A 14141-nucleotide genomic window follows, 5' to 3' on the forward strand; every position below is an offset into this window, starting at 1 on the left:
TCGGTGTGGAGAGGGTCCTCAGCTGGGTCTAATGCTGCAGGGTCCTTACAGCCAAGCGGCCCTTTTCTCTGCGGTCTGGAGATCAGTCCTCATTCTGGGAGATCTCCAGTTCTCCCCTGGAGGTTGGCAGCTCTCACTGTTTGTCTTTAGCCTTTGAATTTGGGCAAAGAGAAAACGAGAGACACTTTTGGAAAATATATTTTCTTCTACTCAACATGTTCTTGTATTGGGTGTCCAGAAGCTTCTTAGAGACCAACAAGATTTTCAGGGCAGGAGGCTGAACTCTCAAAAGCTCATTCGCTCTCACCTGCAGAGGGTGAACATAGGGAAGGAATCCTTGCGCTGGGCAAGAACGTTCCCAAAACCAGAATTGATAGAGATAATCAATCTATTTGGGCTTCGTGGAGGAGATCAGGAATTCCTACAATTTGGAGAGGGGGACATATGTACATTTTGAAATGCTAAGAACAGGGTTAGAGAAAGGTTGCCTGTGACTCATTTCTCCAAGAATGGAAGGTGGATCTGCCCCCTGCCCAGGGAAATGGCCCAAGGGAGTGTCCATCTCAGACTGCAGAGGGACCTCCATTGTGATGCTAAGGGGCCCATCCAGGTAAGAGCCCTCCTTTGTGCTCAGGGTCAGGTGGGAGATAGGGACCTCTGAGTCACTCCCTTTTTGAGGGAAGCACAAAAGACCCTTCCCAGGGATGGTGCCAAAGCCCCTCTCCTAGGGCATCTCCCATTGGACAGAGACCGGAGGGGGGGGCAGGCCTTGCCCCCCAGGAGGCCCATAAGAGCATGCCTGGACCCAGCTCTCCTTGTCCAGCGATTCCGGTCTGGAAGGGGGCTTGGTCTGTCTGTGATCTAGCTGGCAGCCTTAGCCTTGCAAGGAGCACCCGTCTCTCCCCTGAAGCCCAAGAAGATGGCAGCTGCTGCTGGAGGAGGTAAGAAAGGACCCCCGTTAGGGGTGGGGGTGGTCCAGGGGCCCAGAATCCCAGAGTACAAGGCCAGCTTGAGGGCTAAACTGCCATGCACTGAAACCTGCCGGTTTAGATACATGGAGGTGGAAAGGTCCACGAGCAGCCAGTAGCCACAGAGAACCTCCATGTTCAAGGGCAGTCTATTCTTCAATGCCCGTTTTGGCAGAGCAACTTGACTGTATGGGGGGGAGGAGGAGTGGGCTATAAGATTCCAAAGTTTTCCATTCTGCAACTGGACACAGGATCAATCTTAATTTGAAACTAGGGGGGGGGGGGCTGCAAATTATGTCTCCTCCCCAGAAGTGCCAGCCATGAAGTCCCTTCCAAATCTACTGGAATCTCGGATGCCCTGACTGGAAATCCATCTCCTCATTGTGCTTCCCAGTTGTCCGAGCTTTTGTGCTCTGGCCTACCTCACAGTGGAGTTGTGAGGCTCAAGTAGAAAAAGGGGAAATGTGTCTAACCGCTCTGGTATGCTGTTGGGGAGAGAAGTGGGGAATATGAGGGAATTCAATCTGGTCTTTAAGGTGTCTTCGTTGGTCTTTCATTGGCAGTGCTAGGGGGGGTTAAAGGTGTATTAATTGTAGAGTGAAGACAGGGGGGATTGGGGTAGGAGGATGGACATTCATGACGCACCCCCCCCCTTGTGTTTCCCTGCAGATGCCCCTTCCAAAGTGCACACTGGGCATTACAGAAGTGGCCAGAGAAGGCAGCGGACGTCGTTCACCCAAGAGCAGGTGGACATCCTGGTCAAGGCCTTCGAAAACAACCCTTATCCCGGCTTCCTTGTGAGGGAGGAGCTGGCCGGGAAGATCGGAGTTCCCGAAGGTCGTGTCCACGTAAGTAGGGGAACCTGTCTTGGTCTCCTTATCTTCAGTGCCTTTTCCAGCCATTTCAGAATCAGGCCCCATCGCTGCCAGTATGTACAAATACCCAGAGGGGACCAGAGGCCTCTGCCCCCTGTGGGTGGGTGGGTGGGTGGTCTGACTGACCTTCGGCCCCATGGGCTGGCACTCTTATGGGAAGCAGTGGGATCAGCCAACCTTTAATGCTGACTGCTGGGATCCCGAAGGTGCCTTTTCAGGGGGAAGACCTGCAGGAGGCTGGGGGCAGGTGTGCCTGTGGAAGGACCTGGAAGGGGGTGGGGAAAGGAGGCAGGAATTAATTCCAGTTGGCTGTGCAAACATCATGCTCACCTGTCCTTCAGAATTGCAGTGGCCACGATGGGGAACCGGAGAGATCTTGCATTAGCATCAGTGGGCCCTTCGCAGTACTGAGTCCTGAAAAGCAGAACGCTGGACATGTTTCAATTCCAAGATAAGGGACCCTTTGCTCCTGTCCTTCCTTCTCCACAGGTTTGGTTTCAGAACAGGAGGGCCAGGCATCCCGGCTGCAGGAAGGGGGACTCCGGAGCAGAGCCCAGGCAGGGGGGGCAGCAGAGTCCCCCCAACATGCTGACCCCTCCTCATGAGGACGACGTGGGAGGGGGTGTGGCCTGCCCCCCTGGGAATCCTCGCCTGGGCACTCACTTGGGTGTACCTGGGAGCCAGGAGACCTCCTCTCCTCTGAGTGATGCACAGACTGGCCTTGCGTCCCCCGCGGTGGGCATCCTTCCATCACCGGCTGTTCCGCCGCCTGTGGCCATCCCTCCTCCGCAAGCAGCACCTCCCCTCCTCTTCGCGGAGCTCCTCCAGGGACTTTGGGATGGCTCCCCTCTTCCAGTGCTGACAGAGGAAGACCTGGCCATCCTTTACTTGCCTGGCTGAAGCTCCCAACATGCGAGGATCGGGGCCTCCTCGCCTACGTTCATTCCCACCCACCCCATCCACAAGGACTGTCGGACTGGGATGTACTGGACTATTTCATGCCCTCCGAGGATTCTTTATGCATTTCAATAGAAGCTCCTGAGAGATGCTTTCTGGATTTAAGTAAAATTATTTATCCTTTTGCACCAGTTGTCTCTTGTTTCTTGCTCGAGGTCCTCCAGCAGTCGTTGAGGGTAGCAGGGAGGGAGGATTTGAACCTGCCTCTGCCAGGGGCCCCAGCCTTAGGGAGTCTGAAATGCCATGGGGGGGGGGGTTTGAGCACAGACACAGAACAGCACAGGCACAAAAAGAGGGCAAACCACCACTCAGACCCGGCGTTGGGACCTGGGGAGGCTCCCTGCAGGGATCACAGCAGACCCGTATTGAGGAGAGGGAGCAGAAAGGTCTGCCTGTACATGGGGCGGGGGGGGGGGGGGTTGAAAGGGGGTTTGGACTCCATTTCTGTTGTGCTACTTCAGATCAACACCGCTACCCCCCCCCCTTGAACCCGTTGGGAATCCCGGGTAATTCGAGAGAATTGGCCAGACTTGCACTTGGAAGGACCATCTCAGCCGGAGACATCCGGGGGAAGGGATGACCCACCCACTGCCTCCGGCTTCCCTCGCTTGGTGGGGCTGCCCCCTCTCCAGCTGCATTAAGGGCTCCGTGTGCTATTGGAGGATGGATTTATCTGGGCCTTGAAATAAGGGACATTGCAGGGGGACCACCCTGACGCACGTCTTCTTATGCGGGGCGGCCAGGGCTCCTCAGGAAGAGCAGGCTGCTTGTTCATTCCTTCCCTCTGCTGCAGTCAACAGGTTTGAATTTCAGCCTCCGCTGGGTTATCTCTTGTAGCAGTCCTGACTAGTGCTTTCACATTTTGGGTTTAGATATATTAATAATGGATTTTGTTCTAGGGGTTTTGTCTTTGTTTGTGAACTTCTTGGAATGCCTTCAGTAAGAAAAGTGTTTAATAAATAGTTTAAATAAAATAAATAAAAACAGATCTTCCTGACATTCCTTATAAAAACAGATCTTCCTGCCGTTCGTTTTTCTTCTCTGCCACATCACCACATAGCCTAATCTTAGTATCCCTCTGCAATAAAAGAAAACCTTTTAAACAAAATCAGGGTCCTGGCCTTGCTCATTCCTCTGTGGGGGGGGGGGGCGGGAGACGAGAAGCACCCCTTCTTCCCCCACCCTCTCCCTGTCCTTGCAGAGGGCAGGATGGACTTTGCCCTGTCCGTCTCAAAGGATCCTAGCCTAATCCGGAGGGGGCTAAGCTGTCCTCCAGCACCAATGCCTAGGGAAAAGAGAGATCCACCACACTGGTCATCCAGGGAAGGGGGGTCTTTGGCATTTTTATTGGGTTTCTTTGTCTGATACAGTTTTCTCTACACCAGGTGTCTGTACACACTCACACAAAAACAAGCCAACAAACAACAAACGACCTCTTAGAATCATAGAACCACAGGGTTGGAAGGGACTTCAGGGTCATCTAGTCCAACCCCTTGCAGAATGCAGGAAATTCACAACTTCTTGCCCCATTCCATGCCCAGGTGATGCCACCCCCAAAAAACCCACAATCCCTGGCCAGTCTGGCCTGGAATTCACTTTCTGACCCCAATGTAGCAATGGCCATTTCTGCCACTCGCTCTATGCAGGCCTGCCCTGAGCCTTGATCCGGAAACTACAGCGGGTCCAGAATGCAGGGTGAACGTGGGGAAGGAATCCTTGCGCTGGGCAAGAAAGTCCCCTAAATTCGAATTGATAGAGATAATCAATCTATTTGGGCTTCATGGAGGAGATCAGGAATTTCTACAATTTGGAGGGGGGGGGGACAGATGTACATTTTAAAATGCTAAGAATAGGGTTGGAGAAAGGTTGCCTGACTCATTTCTCCAAGAATGGATGATCTGGGGCCAAGGGACCAAGCCCTATGAAGATAGGTTGAGGGACTTGGGAATGTTCAGCCTGGAGAAAAGGAGGTTGAGAGGGGACATGATAGCCCTCTCTAAGTATTTGAAAGGTAGTCACTTGGAGGAGGGCAGGATGCTGTTTCCGCTGGCTGCAGAGGAAAGGACACGCAGTAATGGGTTTAAACTACAAGTACAACGATATAGGCTAGATATCAGGAAAACATTTCACAAGCAGAGTAGTTCAGCAGTGGAATAGGCTGCCAAAGGAGGTGGTGAGCTCCCCTCACTGGCAATCTTCAAGCAAAGGTTGGATACACACTTTTCCTGGATGCTTCAGGATACTTTGGGCTGATCCTGCATTGAGCAGGGGGTTGGACTAGATGGCCTGTATGGCCCCTTCCAACTCTATGATTCTATGATTCTATGAAGGTGGATCTGCCCTCTGCCCAGGGAAATGGCCCAAGGGAGTGTCCATCTCAGACTGCAGAGGGACCTCCATTGTGATGCTAAAGGTCCCATCCAGGTAAGAGCCCTCCTTTGTGCTCAGGGTCAGGTGGGAGATAGGGACCTCTGAGTCACACCATTTATTGAGGGAAGCACAAAAGACCCTCCCCAGGGATTGTGCCAAAGCACCCCTCCTAGGGCATCTCCCAGTGGACTTTCCCCTGCCCCATCTCAAAGGATCCTAACCTAATCAGAAGGGGGCTAAGCTGTCCTCCAACACCAATGCCTATGGAAAATAGAGATCCACCACACTGGTCATCCTGGGGAGGGGGGGGGCCTTTTGCATTTTTATTGGGTTTTACTGATGGCCTCTTAGAATCATATAATCCTGGAGTTGGAAGGGACATCCAGGGTCATCTAGTCCAACCCCGGCAGAATGCAGGAAATTCACAACTTCCTGCTCACCCCAATTGTAACCTGCCACAAGCTGCTTGTCGGGGTTGGCAGGAAATAAATAATAATAGTAAATAAAATATTTGAAGATGGCGACCTTTTAGTCGCTTTCTCTCCAGGCTAAACAGACCAAGCTCCCTCCACCTTGCCTCTTATCCTCGCCGATTGTGGGATATGGGGGGCAGCCCTCAAATGGCAGATCTCCCTTCTCCAGGGTTGCAGCCAGAGGGCAGGAATAGGAGAGAGTATCCGAGCCCCATCACCTCACATGTTTCCTGCAAACCTGTTTCCTGGAAACCGCCCTGAGCCCTCGGGGAGGGCGGTATATAAATATAATAATAAAAGGAAAAAAAAAGATGTGCAGTCCCAGGCACCAGATTGTGGGCTGGGGAAGACCGATTTGTATGCAAGAACATCTGTGGGAAATGGCCAAACCCCATGTCCAAAGTGGGAACAAGGAACTTCTCCCCTCCTGCCCCCCGCCCCGTGCCCCCTTTGGGTTCGGAGAGATTCTCCATTTCAGCTCTGCCCTTATCCTTCTCTCTCCTGGCTGACACTTGGTGAATCCGAACCCAAGCACCACACGTTGGTATTCCACTACCAGGACTAACTGGAAAAGTCCTCTGAATCTGAGGAACATCAGAACAGATCCAGGTGGGTCACCGTGTTGGTCAGAAGCAACAGAACCAAGTTTGACTCCAGAGGCCCCTTTAAGAGTGACCAAGCTTTATTGTGGGCAGAAGCTCTGGGGGGCCCGAATCTTCAGATCCTGCAGACAGAAGCTCTGGAGCTGAATGGTCTTTTCTGGGTCTGAAAGGTGTTAGCATAGCAAAGTTATTTCATTGATATGCAGACGCTGTTTAGCTTAGAAAGGAAAGTTTTATTTACGGAAGGACATTCCGGATAGGAAAGGTGAGGCGGAGGATAGAGCTCCTACATCTAGCTGGCTCAAGAGAAGAAGGCAGACTGGAAGCATCCGGGAAGAAAGAGGAAATTGCCCTAAGAGTAGCAATCTAGGGACAGACAAAAGGCACACTTAAAAGATAGAAAGGTCCTGAACTCTCTGATCTATCTAACAGCCTTCTTGCTGCCCCCATCAGGGTCTTCCTCTTCCTGGTTAACTTTGTACACCAGACATTGCATACTCCAACACCCCTTCTCAAAGTCTAGTGTACAAAGTCCACAAGGTTCATCTTCTTGCGTAGACTTTGAAACTTCTCTCTGGCGAGTGGCTTGGTGAGCACATCTGCAATCATTTCATTCGTAGGACAGTAGTCCAGCTCAACAAGCCCCTCTTCTTTCATGTTTCTCACGAGGTGATGCTTCACATCAATGTGCTTTGTTCTGGAGTTGATTTTCTCTGATAGTGCAAGCTTGATGCAGCTTTGGTTGTCTTCATAGAGTTGCACTGGCTTGGGTTCTTCTACCCCAAAGTCTTGCATCAGTTGCAGTATCCATTTCAGTTGTTTGCATGCTTCCGCTGCAGATACATATTCAGCTTCTGTTGTGGAGACAGCTACACTTTCTTGCTTCCTGCTGCTCCAGCTGATTACACCGCCGCCATAGTAGAACAGGTGTCCACTTGTAGACTTTCTATCAGTAGTGTCTCCTGCCCAATCGGCATCCATGTATCCCACCAGTCTGGGATTGTCACATGTTGGTAGCTTTAGTTTCAGGTGTGCAGTTCCAGTCAGGTACTTTGTAAGTTCTTTGACTGCATTCCAGTCTCTTTTGGTTGGTGATTCCACCTTCCTGCACAGTAAGCCAATAGCTGCTGCGATATCTGGACGTGTCAATGTGCTGATGTACAGGAGCTTCCCAATTGCTTCCCTGTACTGCTTGTTGTCGAGGAAAGGCTCACTGATTCCTCTTTGTTCCAAGAAGTTTGTCTTCATTGGAGTTGGCGCTGGCTTAAGTTCCTTCATATTCATGAAGTTGAGAAATTCTTGAATTTTCTGCTTTTGGTTGAGAAGATAGCTCCCATCTTCTCTGCGTTCTATTTGTATTCCAAGATAGTACTGGATGTCTCCAAGTTGCTTTACTTCCACTTCTCGATTTAAGTTCTGGACTACTTCATCACAGTCTTTCTTGGCCTCATAACATAAAAGCAGATCATCTACATAAATCAGAATATAAGTCCATCTGTTGTCCTTATATCTCGAGTAGAGACAGCGTTCTGCTTTGCCTTGCATAAACCCTTCCTTGGTTAGGAGCTGATGCAGTTTCTCATTCCAGCATCTTGCAGCCTGTTTCAGTCCATAGATGCTCTTTTTCAGCTTGCACACAAGATTCTTGTCTGTGTGTCTTTCAAATCCTGGTGGCTGTTCCATGTACACTTCTTCCTTTATTTCTCCATGAAGAAATGCAGTCTTTACATCCAGATGCTCCACATGCATCTTTCTTGCTGCAGCTATGCTCAAGAGCATTCTTATTGAAGTGTGTCCCACCACAGGTGCAAAGGTTTCATCATAATCTTCTCCATATTTCTGGGAGTATCCTTTGGCAACCAATCTGGCTTTATGCCTTTGTACTTCCCCTTCTGCTCCGAGTTTGGTTTTGAAGATCCACTTGCATCCAACTGTCCTCTTCCCTGGAGGCAGTTCTGTGAGTGTCCATGTTTGGTTCTTGTTCAGAGATTCAATTTCCTCTTCTGCAGCTTTTCTCCATTTAGCTGCTTCCTTGGCAGGCATCCTTTCAATGTCTTTCCATGTGGAAGGCTCAGGTGCTGCTTCTCCCTTTACCAGATAAGTGAATCTTTCTGGTGGTACTCCTTTGTTTGTTCTAGAAGATTGTCTGATAGTTGGCTCTGCAACCCCTTCTGGTTCCTGAGGTTCTGCAGTTGAGTCCTGTTCTCCGTTGTCCTCTATGCTGAGAAACGTTGTTTCTAGTTGCGGGGAAGTTTTCTTCGCATTGCCCATAGGACTGAGGAACACTGTTTCTAGTTGCGAGGATTCACCCCCTTCTGCTGGTGTAGGCTCACTGATGTCCACAGCTTTCACGCCTCTAGGATTCTCATCAATGTACACCGCATTGCAGATCTTCACTCTCTCTGTCTGGGGGTTAAGGATCCTGTAACCTTTACATCACACTGCATAGCCAACAAAAATGCCTTCTTCAGCACGAAGATCCAGCTTGGCTCGCTTCTCTTTGGGAATGTAGGCATAAGCTTTAGATCCAAACACCCTTAAATGATTCACACTGGGCTTGTGCCCATACCAAAGTTCATAGGGTGTTGCAGTAGCACCTTTGGTAGGTAGTCTATTTTGCAGGTAGGTAGCAGTGTTAATTGCCTCTCCCCAGTACTTCTCAGGTAAGCCTGCTTCTAGGAGCATGCATCTACACATTTCTGTGAGAGAGCGGTTCTTTCTTTCTGCCACACCATTTTGCTCTGGGGTATATGGGACAGTGAAATTATGTTCTATGCCATTTTCTGCCAGATAATTTTTCATTTCATGTCCAATATATGCTCCCCCATTATCAGAAAATAATACTAGTGGCTGATCTGTAGTGAACCTGTTCCTGGCCATTGCAAGGTATTCTTTAAATTTCTCCAATACCTGGCCTTTTTCTTTGAGCAGGTAAGTTACAGTATATCTTGAGAAATCATCAATAAAAGTCAGTATATATCGGTTTCCACTGGGGGTCGCTGTCCTCATTGGACCACATATATCACTGTGAATAAGTTCTAGGGGCCTCCTTGCTCTTTGTAAATCACTTTTCCCTTTGAAGCTGGGTCTGGTTGCTTTGGCTTTAAGGCAGCATATGCATCGCTCTGGTTCAATGGGGCACCCCTTCATCCGCAAGCCCTTTGTTAGATCCTGGCTTGCTAATTGTTTTATTGCTTGATTATCTCGGTGGCCATATCTGCGATGACACAGATTCATACAGTCTCTATGTTTGCATTGCTTCACAAGATTAATTTCTGGTTGCTTACAGGTATCCAGCACATACAAATTTCCATCTCTGCTGCCTGTGGCTACAATGTCATTTCCATCTTTAATTAGGCATTTAGTCTTGCTAAACAAAACATGCATTCCTTTATCAGCCATGGCCCCGGCTGAGAGGAGGTTATTTGCAAGTGTAGGGACATACATGCAATTCTGAATCAGGATTCTTTGGGTCCTCCTGGTGGGTAATGTGCATGATAATTGAACAGTCCCAATCCCTAAGCAAAGCATTGTGGATCCATTGGCTACAATCAATTCCTGCTTCTGACTTTCATCCAATTCTATAAAATTTCTCAGATTATTCGACATATGATTTATGGCTCCAGAATCCACAATCCAAGTATCAGAATTTGTATTATATTTCATATCACTATGACGAGCAGGCTGAGAGACCACTAGGCATTTAAAATCCTTCCCCTCTCTGTCTTGCTTTCTGCTTTGATTACTGCCCAGATCACCTCTTGGGCTCCCCGCAGGGGACCATTTGGCTGCTTTGCCTCTGGGCCTCTGAGCAGCATTCGGCCTTTGTTCTCGAAATCTACATTCCTTAGCTTTATGACCTGGTGATCCACATTGAAAACAAACAAGTTTCCTGTCTTTCACAGAGAGAGCCTTGAGAGAATTAACAGACAGCGAATCTTCTCTCTTAAGCAGCTCATTTTTGTAAGATTCTTCTAAAAGATTAATAATTTCTGCCACAGATTTTTCTTCATTTGCTTCGATCTGAGTTATAATATTAGCATATGAGCTTGGTAAACTTATGATTATTATTGCTTTCAAGTCTTCATCCTCCAAAATTTTTCCTGCACAAGATAACTGTTTCTTAAGAGCAAATATTTCATCAAGATGGGCTCTCAGGTTTGCCCCTTCTGGCATTCGAATGGAATAAAGCTTCCTAATTAAGTACGACCTGCTTTTCACAGAAGCAGTCACATTAAGTCTCTCAATTTCCTGCCATATCTCTTTGGCTGTCTGAAGATCCAAGACACGTAAGAGATCTTGGTCAGAAAGATGTTTAAAAATCAAACTGGCTGCCTTAGCATTCTGCTTATCCCAAAGCTGGCGGGCCTCAGGGTTAGTGTCGGCCGGCCGGTCCTTCTCAATTGCATCATAAATTTCTTTCTCAATTAATAAAGCCTTTATTCTTACGCGCCAAAGCTGGTAATTGCTGTCAGTCAGTTTGTAGATTTGGTGGGTGGGATCTTCTCCGCACGATGTCCATGTCGCCATCTTGGATCCCCTTTGTTCTCCTCTCGCCTCAGGCTCCGACTGAGCCCCCGCAGGCAATTCTCCTTTGTCTAACTAATTAGCGTCTGCCCTGGGCCCATAACCCTTTTGTTAGCATAGCAAAGTTATTTCATTGATATGCAGACGCTGTTTAGCTTAGAAAGGAAAGTTTTATTTATGGAAGGACATTCCGGATAGGAAAGGTGAGGTGGAGGATAGAGCTCCTACATCTAGCTGGCTCAAGAGAAGAAGGCAGACTGGAAGCATCCGGGAAGAAAGAGGAAATTGCCCTAAGAGTAGCAATCTAGGGACAGACAAAAGGCACACTTAAAAGATAGAAAGGTCCTGAACTCTCTGATCTATCTAACAGCCTTCTTGCTGCCCCCATCAGGGTCTTCCTCTTCCTGGTTAACTTTGTACACCAGACATTGCATACTCCAACAAAAGGTGCCCCTGGACTCGAACTAAACCTAAGGATCAAAAGGAGACAGAGGATGGCCAGTTTGGGACCTGATGGGGGAGAGCGGCAGGATTTAAATGAAGCTGATGGACTGATTGGGGCTCCGTGCTGCAGCCGTCCCTGGTGTGGTTCAGACACATCTTCTCACAGTCCCCAGGGCTCCGGGGGAGTCATGATGCAGCTGCCCCTATTCTCCCTCCCAGTGAGGTCAGGGAACCAGCCCTGCATAGCAGAGCTCAAGACATTTCCATCTCCAGGTTGGGGAATTCCTGGAACTTTCAGATTGGCTCGGCGTGGAGAGGGTCCTCAGCTGGGTCTAATGCTGCAGGGTCCTTACAGCCAAGCGGCCCTTTTCTCTGCGGTCTGGAGATCAGTCCTCATTCTGGGAGATCTCCAGTTCTCACCTGGAGGTTGGCAGATCTCACTGTTTGTCTTTAGCCTTTGAATTTGGGCATAGAGAAAACGAGAGACACTTTTGGAAAACATATTTTCTTCTACTCAACATGTTCTTGTATTGGGTGTCCAGAAGCTTCTTAGAGACCAACAAGATTTTCAGGGTAGGAGGCTGAACTCTCAAAAGCTCATTCGCTCTCACCTGCAGAGGGTGAACGTAGGGAAGGAATCCTTGTGGAGAACAAGAAAGTTCTCATACCTGGGATCTGGTTAGGAACAGGTGCATAAAATCCATCTATTTAGGCTTTATAATACTGATCAGGACTTACAAAAATTAGGAGAGAGAGATCTAGATTTTAAAAAGCTGATAGAAAAAGAAATTTCTCCAAGAATGGCAGGTAGATCTCCTCCCTGCCCAGGGAAATGGCCCAAGGGAGTGTCCATCTCAGACTGCAGAGGGACCTTCATTGTGATGCTAAAGGGCCCATCCAGGTAAGAGCCCTCCTTTGTGCTCAGGGTCAGGTGGGAGATAGGGACCTCTGAGTCACTCCCTTTTTGAGGGAAGCACAAAAGATCTATTTGGGCTTCATAATAGTGAGCAAGAAATTCAACCATTAGGAGAAAGTGACATATATATATACATTTTAAAAAGCTAATAGGAGAGAAAAAGAAACTTATGCAAAGGTTTCTTACAAATCATTTCTCCAAGAATGGCAGGTAGATCTCCTCCCTGCCCAGGGAAATGGCCCAAGGGAGTGTCCATCTCAGACTGCAGAGGGACCTCCATTGTGATGCTAAGGGCCCCATCCAGGTAAGAGCCCTCCTTTGTGCTCAGGGTCAGGTGGGAGATAGGGACCTCTGAGTCACTCCCTTTTTGAGGGAAGCACAAAAGACCCTCCCCAGGGATGGTGCCAAAGCCCCTCTCCTAGGGCATCTCCCATTGGACAGAGGCCAAGGGGGGGCCAGGCCTTGCCCCCCAGAAGGCCCATAAGAGCTTGCCTGGACCCAGCTCTCCTCGTGCAGCGATTCTGGTCTGGAAGGGGGCTTGGTCTGTCTGTGATCTAGCTGGCAGCCTTAGCCTTGCAAGGAGCACCCGTCTCTCCCCTGAAGCCCAAGAAGATGGCAGCTGCTGCTGGAGGAGGTAAGAAGGGACCCCCGTTAGGGGTGGGGGTGGTCCAGGGGTCCAGAATTCCAGAGTACAAGGCCAGCTTGAGGGCTAAACTGCCATGCACCGAAACCTGCTGGTTTAGTTACATGGAGGTGGAAAGGTCCACAAGCAGCCAGTAGCCACAGAGAACCTCCATGTTCAAGGGCAGTCTATTCTTCAATGCCCGTTTTGGCAGAGCAACTTGACTGTGTGGGGGGGGAGGAGTGGGCTATAAGATTCCAAAGTTTTCCATTGTGCAACTGGACACAGGATCAATCTTCATTTGAAACTGCGGGGGGGGGGGGTGCAAATTGTGTCTCCTCCCCAGAAGTGCCAGCCATGGAATCTCGGATGCCCTGATTGGAAATCCATCTCCTCCTCATTTTGCTTCCCAGTCATTCAGCTTTTGTGCTCTGGCCTACCTCACAGGGGAGTTGTGAGACTCAAGTAGAAAAAGAGGAAATGTGTCTAACCGCTCTGGTATGCCGTTGGGGAGAGAAGTGGGGAAAATAAGGGAATTCAATCTGGTCTTTAAGGTGTCTTAAGGATTAATTGTAGAATGAAGACAGGGGGGATGGGGGTAGGAGGATGGACATTCATGAGGCACCCCCCCTTTGTGTTTTCCCTGCAGATGCCCCTTCCAATGTCCCTCAAGTGCCCACTGGGCATTACAGAAGTGGCCAGAGAAGGCAGCGGACGTCGTTCACCCAAGAGCAGGTGGACATCCTGGTCAAGGCCTTCGAAAACAACCCTTATCCCGGCTTCCTTGTGAGGGAGGAGCTGGCCGGGAAGATCGGAGTTCCCGAAGGTCGTGTCCACGTAAGTAGGGGGACCCGTCTTGGTCTCCTTATCTTCCGTGCCTTTTCCAGCCATTTCAGAATCAGGCCCCATCGCTGCCAGTATGTACCAATACCCAGAGGGGACCAGAGGCCTCTGCCCCCTGTGGGTGGGTGGGTGGGCTGACTGACCTTCGGCCCCATGGGCAGGCACTCTTATGGGAAGCAGTGGGATCAGCCAACCTTTAATGCTGACTGCTGGGATCCCGAAGGTGCCTTTTCAGGGGGAAGACCTGCAGGAGGCTGGGGGCAGGTGTGCCTGTGGAAGGACCTGGAAGGGGGTGGGGAAAGGAGGCAGGAATTAATTCCAGTTGGCTGTGCAAACATCATGCTCACCTGTCCTTCAGAATTGCAGTGGCCACGATGGGGAACGGGAGAGATCTTGCATTAGCATCAGTGGGCCCTTCGCAGTACTGAGTCCTGAAAAGCAGAACGCTGGACATGTTTCAATTCCAAGATAAGGGACCCTTTGCTCCTGTCCTTCCTTCTCCACAGGTTTGGTTTCAGAACAGGAGGGCCCGGCATCCCGGCTG

The sequence above is a fragment of the Paroedura picta genome, chromosome 8 (assembly GCF_049243985.1).
Source record: "Paroedura picta isolate Pp20150507F chromosome 8, Ppicta_v3.0, whole genome shotgun sequence".
In the NCBI taxonomy this organism is placed as follows: domain Eukaryota; kingdom Metazoa; phylum Chordata; class Lepidosauria; order Squamata; family Gekkonidae; genus Paroedura; species Paroedura picta.